General features: G+C 41.2%; 1 long non-coding RNA gene across 1 annotated transcript; it reads right to left on the bottom strand.

Annotated features, from left to right (window-relative positions):
- Positions 1–3,804: 3,804 nt before the first annotated feature.
- On the bottom strand, positions 3,805–7,799 carry LOC123021632. Its single transcript, XR_006414361.1, has 3 exons — positions 7,790–7,799; positions 7,376–7,380; positions 3,805–4,018 (listed from the first exon to the last, which is right to left on the bottom strand). It is a non-coding gene; the product is annotated as an uncharacterized LOC123021632 (long non-coding RNA).
- Positions 7,800–8,384: the final 585 nt, after the last annotated feature.

The raw sequence follows: 8,384 nt of genomic DNA, 5'->3' as shown, positions 1-8,384 counted from the left end.
TTCTCCCTGAAATGCCTGGCAAAGTCATCACAGCGGGCCTTTGAGGGTGGCACCGGATCTTCCTTAGGACCCAGGTGAACCAGGCCTTGTACCACTCGAAAAAGCTCCGCTGGACGGCATTGTGAGGAGGCAATGGAAGCGGAAAAAAAAACTTCTTTTTCGCCGCCTTCACCGCCACAGCATAGGCCCAATAGTGGGCTCTCAGTTGTCCAAGCAAGATAGAGCTGTGTGTCATCAGTGTACTGATGGCACTTGGCTCCAGACCCCTCAATGAATGCTCCTAGTGGCTTCATGGGATATAGGGGAACTGTGCATTCAATCAGGAATTATGCTGTTTTAAAAGATATATTCAATTTTGACCACATGGTGGCTTTGTATAAAGAGGTACCCAATACTTCCACCTAAGAATCATTCAGCAAGGTAACATTTGCAGATTAAATTTTATGGTCATCTTGTAAACTAATATCAGGAAAATCATTTTTTCATGGCCCTCTTGACCTTCCTTCCTCGTCTGGGTTTGGCACTGCAGCTGTGAATTCAAAGTGGATGTTATTTTTTAAGTCTGCCCAGGAACTCCTGACATAGGTTCATTCAGTAATATCTGATTATAAAAAGTCCGGGCATCCTTTGTTTGGGTGGTTTCCGCTTCTGTTTAAAGCTGTTTCAGGGGGATAGGAAAACCTGCACATTAGGCCAGTGTGAAGTTGTTTATCAAGACTGTGTGTGAATTAGAAAGCAACAATTCAGCCATCTGGGAGAAAGCCCTTTCTCATGTGTTAGCCTCAGAGATGGAAGGCTTAGAGAACCCAAGTGGAAGGAGCAACCAAGGAAGGCAGCTGCCTCTTCATTGTAACAATTAAAAGAGTTTAAAAAGCACACTGGATACAATGCAATATGAAAAAGTTTTCTCATCATAATGCCTTTCTTCAGCGGCTTCCCAACCAGTTGCAGGAGAGATCTCATCCTTGGCAGGTTGCAGCTCTTTCTTCTAATTAGCACTTTGTCAGATGACTTTAGAATATTGTCAACAAACTTTTAGATGAAACCTTTCTGAAAAATAATCACACTGCATTTCCCTTTGAACTTCTCCCTTGGAACTTGACCATGGCTGAAAGGAACTCATCACTCAAAATGATATAAGAACTTCTTTGCTATGATGTACAGTAAATTAGCGACATCCAACTGTCTCTAAGGAAGCAAGTATAGAACAGAACAGAACTATAGAATTGTGTACCACATCAGTGTACAGATAGCAGTGAGGAAGTTGTTCATCTATGCCTTGCTTTAAATCTAGATTTCCACAGCCATTGACCACATTGGAACAAGGGTTCTTCCTTTGCCCTGTCCACTGCACATTAATACTTATTGCGGTATACTAGTCAGTGGGGGCTGCGCCACCTGGTGTCCGGGGTTGATTGGATTTGATCACTTCTACAATGTGATAAAAGCACAGCAAGTTGGTTCCTTCCATAGAAGTGAAGAACAGTCAGGCAAGGGGAACAGGAATTTATCCTCTAGAGGCAGTGTGGTGCGGTAGCCAGAGTGCTGCACTGGGGACCTGGGAGATCTTGGTTCTAGTCCCACTTGACCATGTTGCTCACTGGATAATGTCAGGCCAGGCTCAGCCTAACACTCACAGAGTTGTTGTTCTGTGGGTAAAATGTAGTGGAGGTCTGTGTAAGCTGACCTGCATTCCTTGCAAGAGAGGAAAAGATGGACTATAAATTTAATGTAATAATAGTAACAATAATAATAGTATTGCTGTGCTGAGGATAAAATGGAGCCATATAAACTGCCTTGTGTGCTGTGCAAGAAGGAAAAAGCAGAATATAAATGCAATGCAATAATAATAATAATAATAATAATAATAATAATAATAATAATAATAATAAATGTTCTGCATGTTAGCACTTGTGTTTTGGTTCACAGTAGAGTTGGGTGGGTCAACCAGATTTATGGCAGTATTCCATGCCTAACTCCACTTAACTATAGAGTCTGGTTCTTACTCAGAACCAAGGAGCTATCCATGGTGCTGAACTCCATACCCAAAATAATTTAGAGTCAGCAGCTCCACTACCATTTGCAGATGATCCCCCAGTACTGACCTGGTTTGTTTGTTATTGTATTCCCTTCTACATGATGCTCTGCTCAGGCATTCAGAATGTCATTAGCATCAGCTCACGCAGTGTGGAAGTCTGAAAAGGGGTGCCACATGATTAAGAATCCTAAAACGTCATTCCCCTTGCATGCTGATTCTGCCCAGATTCCTGTTGGCCCAGTAGGGTTAATTATGTTATATAAATCTGGAAGCAGCTCCTGGAGTTGCCCAAATAGCAGAGATGCAGGCTTCAAATACTGAATGGCCTTTTAAGACTTAGATACCAGAAATTGCTTCAGCTGGAAGCATTGGAACCATTTCAGCTGTAGGTCTGGATGCTTTCCCACAAATATTGCAGTGTATGGAAACCTCTCACTCCAAATGAGAAAGGGAGAGTGGGAGAGCACATGTGTGTAGCATCAATGGAAGACAGATGTTGCGCAAGGTTTTGAAGAGGCAGTGACACCAAAAAGGTTTCAACAGAGGCTTTTCCACCCTTACAGCCAAATCTGCCAGGTGGTCTCAGTAAAGGATCTTCCATTCATGTGTAAGCCATTTTGTTAGAACAAACCCACGCTCAAAGCAGCTTTCAGCAACAGAAAAAAACAAAGCAATAACACACAATTCCATTGCCAGAAAAAGCACGACAAAAATTAAATAGTCATTTCAGGAGTATTAAGAGGCTAAACATCTCACTGTTTCTGTGTGTGCATGGATTGAGAGAAAGAGGTCAAGGAAAAGGGAGAGAAAAAGAAAGGTTTAGCAATTATCCTCCAGGTTAAGGCCATCTGGATTATAAGTTCTGAGCCTGTAGACCAGGATGCCTCCCTTTCTGTCCAGCAGGTAGGTGTCTATTGCTTGTTTTGTTGCAAAGAATTGTAAATTTGACAGACTATTACTAATGTCTTGGAACTGGCTTTTTTAAAAACAGAATTACAGGTCTGTGGTTGTGGAATCTTGTTCTGTGGTTCATCATTGTTTTCCCTAAATACTGCATATGACATCCTTTTTATTGTTCTTTCTTCTTGTTTCCCATTCAATCAGATAAACCTCATTAATAGAAGCGAGTGTTACCGACGTCCTAATACAGTAAGTTATGTTATCAAATGACCATGAATTCATTTCATTCAATTCAGTTCAGACCAAATGAGAACTTTCACTCACAGTCCTCCTTAAATGCATGGTGGGCAGATTGGATGGCCACTTATTCATTTTGCTTGAGCAGGAGCATCAGCCAAATGATCTATGATTCTACACATTTTCATTATTTCTTTAACCTTTACTTTTACCTCTTTCTGCTCAAAGATGTCATTGCAATGATCAGATGAATCTAGCATGCTTTCACCACTACCTGTATGTAATAGCTCTGTGAGAACAGAGTCACGAAAGCATATACAAAGGTACTGTGAATACTTTGAAACATAGAAACAGAGCGAGTCAGAAGGGGTCTACGGGGCCATCTAGTCTGACCCCCTGGCTTCAGCTGGCTCTGCTCATGACATGCCTATCATGTGCATGTCCAGGAAGTTAATCAATGCTAGCTTATGACCCACACTTACTGGGAATTCCTCATTCATGGGGAATAATTGCGATCTCCATTATGAATGGGATTCAACGGGTAACCTGTACCTGCTGGTGTAGGGTAGCTACACGCTGAGCCAGTCAGTATAGTGGGTGTGTGGCCCTGGACATCTAAGGGCATTACAGACCTGTTATGGTTCAATCTTGGGTGGTTTAACACCACTTGTCCCTCTAAGAAGTTGACGCCAACCTCTCAGGAGCTGCATAACTAGTTAGCATGCCAGAGTTTCATTCGTTATCAGAATTAACCAGATAAATCGCTCCACCAACTAAGAAAAGCCATGCACCACCACCCACAGAATCAAGAAAGAGCTACCAATCAGTCAATACCTACCATGCCTAATCCAATGAGTTCAGTGAGGATTCCTCCCAGGTAAATGTGGATAGAACTGCAGCCTTAACATTACAAAAAACTTTTGAGCCCCTGACATTTAACTCTGGTTACTGTGGCAGAACAGATATGACGGAATATGATTGGAAAGATGAATCCATCAGTTTTGCTTTCTCCCTCTTTCAGATTCTGTAAATAACAAGTCCTTTCCACTCCACATGTGAATAAATTTGAGAATGTGGTGGTAAATTATTATCAGAAGCAAACCAAATCGAAATGCTCAGCCATCTGCTCTAGCTAAATTCTGGCAATACAGCTAGAGAGGAGAGGTTCATGTTGTACTTGACATCCATGTACCTCCTAAAGCCGAGGAATCTGACAGAAACAAAAAAGAGGGGCTTCAAAACATGGTGGAATCTGAGATTTGAAAGCAAAACACTCAGATTGCTGTGCCTGCATGGACAAACGTGCCAGTTACACACACAGACACACAAACTCCAATCCTCAAAGGCATTGCATCCCTTTTATGAAGATGTTTGTGAAGGTTGGGAGAGTTCTTATCAATGTTCCTGTTTTAAAAAATGAACCAAGCCAAACTCTTATCCATCCTGTTGGCAAATATCTATCCTGTAGCCTGCCTACATGTGGAGCATGGCCTGCCTCACACCCACTGGTAGACCAAGAGCATTTTGAATAAATCTTTCCACCTGCATTCATCCTTTCCACAAGTGCAGGGAAGCTCTGTGCAGGTTGGGGGAGGGGGATGCATACCTGCTTCCCATGAGGCTCTTGCTCTGGGGCATGAAACATTTTAACAGATGGCAAGTTACCCAAGTAAAATAAGACTCAGAGTCAATATCCATCCAATTTAAATATCTGAGCTGGAATTGTGACTCTTGTACAAGATTTTTTTATTGGTAGCTCACTTGAGATAAGTGATTGGATTATTCCTAAGAAATTTCCCCCCATGGGCCTATATCAGACGAAATACAACGGTGCATGTTTGGAAAAATGCCTTTTACAAAAAGATCTGTTATATGGTTGGTGAGGTGCAAATGTGCAAAATCAGCATAAAACAATTCCTTTGACTTTCTAAAAGTAGAATACATTCTAGTGTTAAAGATATTCTCCACATGTATGGATTGAATACAAGTTCATTCTGGTCGATTCACCACCTGGCATTCCAGCATCACCCCGCATACTCCTAGATGCAACTAGGTTTCCCTCCACCCTTCCCCCTGCAGGTTTTCAGCTAACATGCCTGGGATTCCACTACCCCTTTTCCCCATAGGATCCAAACTCTTCTTGGAGTTTATCCCAAACTTCAGAAAAGAGTTTAAGGAATTTAAGGATGCAAGTAACATTTTTTTAAAAACAGAAAAAACTGAAATATTGGCGTCAGATGAGCTCTCTTTTATGATGAGAAAATTCAAAACTCAGTTAAAAGTAATGATAGAATTTGTTTGTTTGGAGGCAAGAATAAGAATGTGCCCCTTAAGACTAGGTACAAAATAGGTTGAGTAGTTGTATAGCACAAAGAACAGGGGGCGCCTTAAAAGTTAACAAACTTACTAGGACATGAACTTCTCTGTTGTTGTTGTTGTTGTTAGTCGCAAACTTGTGTCTGACCCATCGTGACCCCATGGACAACATTTCTCCAGGCCTTCCTGTCCTCCACTATCCCCCGGAGTCCACTCAAGCTCACACCAACTGCTTCAGTGACTCCATCTAGCCATCTCATCCTCTGCTGTCCCCTTCTTCTTTTGCCATCTATTGTTCCCAGCATTAGGCTCTTCTCCAGGGAGTCCTTCCTTCTCATTAGGTGGCCAAAGTATTTGAGTTTCTTCTTCAGCATCTGGCCTTCTAAAGAGCAGTCAGGGTTGATCTCCTCTAGGACTGACCAGTTTGATCGCCTTGCTATCCAAGGGACTAGCAGGAGTCTCCTCCAGCACCACAATTCAAAGGCCTCAATTCTTCTGCACTCAGCCTTCCTTATGGTCCAGCTTTCACAGCCAACTTACCAGGGCATGAACTTCTCTGTGCAAGAGTCTAATTCTTCTGGTTTCACTGCATTTTCCCTCTAACCATATTGGGAAGAGGCAGCATGTCATAAAATGCTTAAAAAGGACAAACACTTTCTTTTTCAATAAAGGAGCACTTTTTGTCCTTCCTTGGTTATTGCTAGGCTTATCCTCTTCTTGTGAGAAGTTGCATGGGGGATGATTTCTCTAAGAGGCATGAGAGCTAATGAAAAATGCTAGAACCTGAGAGTCTGTCTATACATATGAGGGACACCACAATATACTTTATACAACTTGATTTCCTAGGGGACTTGGATTTAAGGAATATGTTCCATCTTTAATCTTACACTCATTACAGTTCTCCTCTCATAGTTGCTAACAGATCTTAATCATCATTGTTCACTTCAGGGCATTGTCTCATGTTGCATTTTAATATATTTAGCTTCTATTAATGTCATGTTAAGGCTGATAAAAAGGTTATTTTATCTCCCTTCTTTCAATGCATGAAATGGCCTCAAGAATTTGCTATTTTAATTGGTATCTTCCCGTGCCCCTCATTAAATAATACTTGCAGAACGCCTTCTCCCTTAAACTCTTTTCTGAACAGTGATCTGTCCAGCCCACCTGCCAATCATAGTAATATATACAATATATGACTGAGATGTCTACAGAGCATTGTGGGTGATGATATATTAGAAGATGGAAGGAAACTATGCTTGATGCTGCATGATAACGTTCCACTGACATGCATTTTTCAGGAATGCTCTTATCCAAAGCTGCAAAGCTTTAGAAAAACAGGAACAAGTATTTTTGGAAATTGTCCAGAAGAACTCCAGTGATGCCACTAAAAAGCTGATGTAGGATGCAGTGCCATATACACTTACCTGGGGGTAAGTCCCATTGAACTCAGCAGGACTTACCTCTAGGCAGAGGCAAATCAGATGGCACTGCAAGAGTCTTTCTGCCATATGTCGATGGGCACCGATGGGCACCGATGAGCAACTGTTTCAGCTACAGCTCAAACCCTCTTTTGTTTACTCAAGCATTTTAATTAGTGGATTCTGTCTGTTTTTATTGTGTTTGCTGCCTACTTGGTTTCATTATGATGGTGTATTTTTGGTGTTTTAATTGTTTTAATTATATTTGTACATCCACAAGGATGAAGAGCCATTTTAAAATGTTCGACTGAATGAATAAATAAATAAGATAAAAAATAATGAAATGCCATATGGGAGGTTCACTGCAGTCGTTCTCCTGCTTCAAAATACGGAATACTGTTATGCAAAGACTATTTGTTTCCCTTGCTCCTGCATTTTGGTGAGTTTTTTCACAGTGTCACTTGACCCTGGCTTACTTAAGTACTTGTTGTGGGACTCATTTGCTATTTGAAAAGAAGAATCAATAAGGAAAGCAGGCATGTTTGGTCTTGTGAATGCAGCACAAAAATAAAAGAATGGTGCAATTAAAAATTCAATGTACTATCATAATGATAATATAATGATATTATTTACAATGATGCCCCTGTCATAAACATGCTTATTCTGAACAACCCCTTTTGATTTTGATGGAGTTGACCTTTACTGAAGCATGCAGAGCTTTGGAGTTTTAATTTCCAGTTTATGCTTCATTTTTTTATTTCTATGAAAAATACCCTTTCTTTAAGTAACCACAGGGGTCCAGCAATAGAGGGAACAGATAGAAAGTCAAGTGAGTTGTCTTAGCAGTGTGGCATAATAGTGAGTGTGTTGTACTGGGGACCCGAGAGATCTGGGTTCTAGTCCCCACTCAGCCCTAGAGCTCCCTGGGTTAGTCTCAGCCTAACCTCTACATCAAAGGGTTGTTGTGAGGATAAAATAGAGAGGAGGAGAACCATGTAAGCCACCTTGAGTTCCTTGCAAGAGAAAGAAAGGCATATAGCAAAGGTTATAACAAAAATAATAACCAAAATAAACAACTCTTTCTTGAACTCTTCTACAGCACTCATTGCTGTTATGGGTTATAGTCCACCAAAAATGTACTCATTTATAAATCATTCTCAGTATAAAATTGAAAGAGGAGCATTTTTAAAGAAAGAAGAGATGAAAAACACGTTGCAGCCAGAGTTGGTGAGGTTCACAGGGCCGAAGGGATCCACAGGAACACAGTGTAATTTACCCCCCCCCAAGGAAGGAGGTGTAGCATTGGGGTGGGTGGGGGGCTTCCCTCTGCCATCCTTACATTATATTTATATATGCACATTTTTACAGCAACTATACATTGATTTCATTTAGCCAACTTGATATCCCACACTTAAGGGCTGGGTATGAGTTCCTGTATGAGTTCCTGTTGACCATTTGTCTGATCCCAGTCGCAC

Source organism: Varanus komodoensis, unplaced genomic scaffold, assembly GCF_004798865.1.
Source record: "Varanus komodoensis strain SLA01 unplaced genomic scaffold, ASM479886v1 scaffold17, whole genome shotgun sequence".
Lineage (NCBI taxonomy): Eukaryota > Metazoa > Chordata > Lepidosauria > Squamata > Varanidae > Varanus > Varanus komodoensis.
This window is presented reverse-complemented; position numbering and strand designations above follow the sequence as displayed.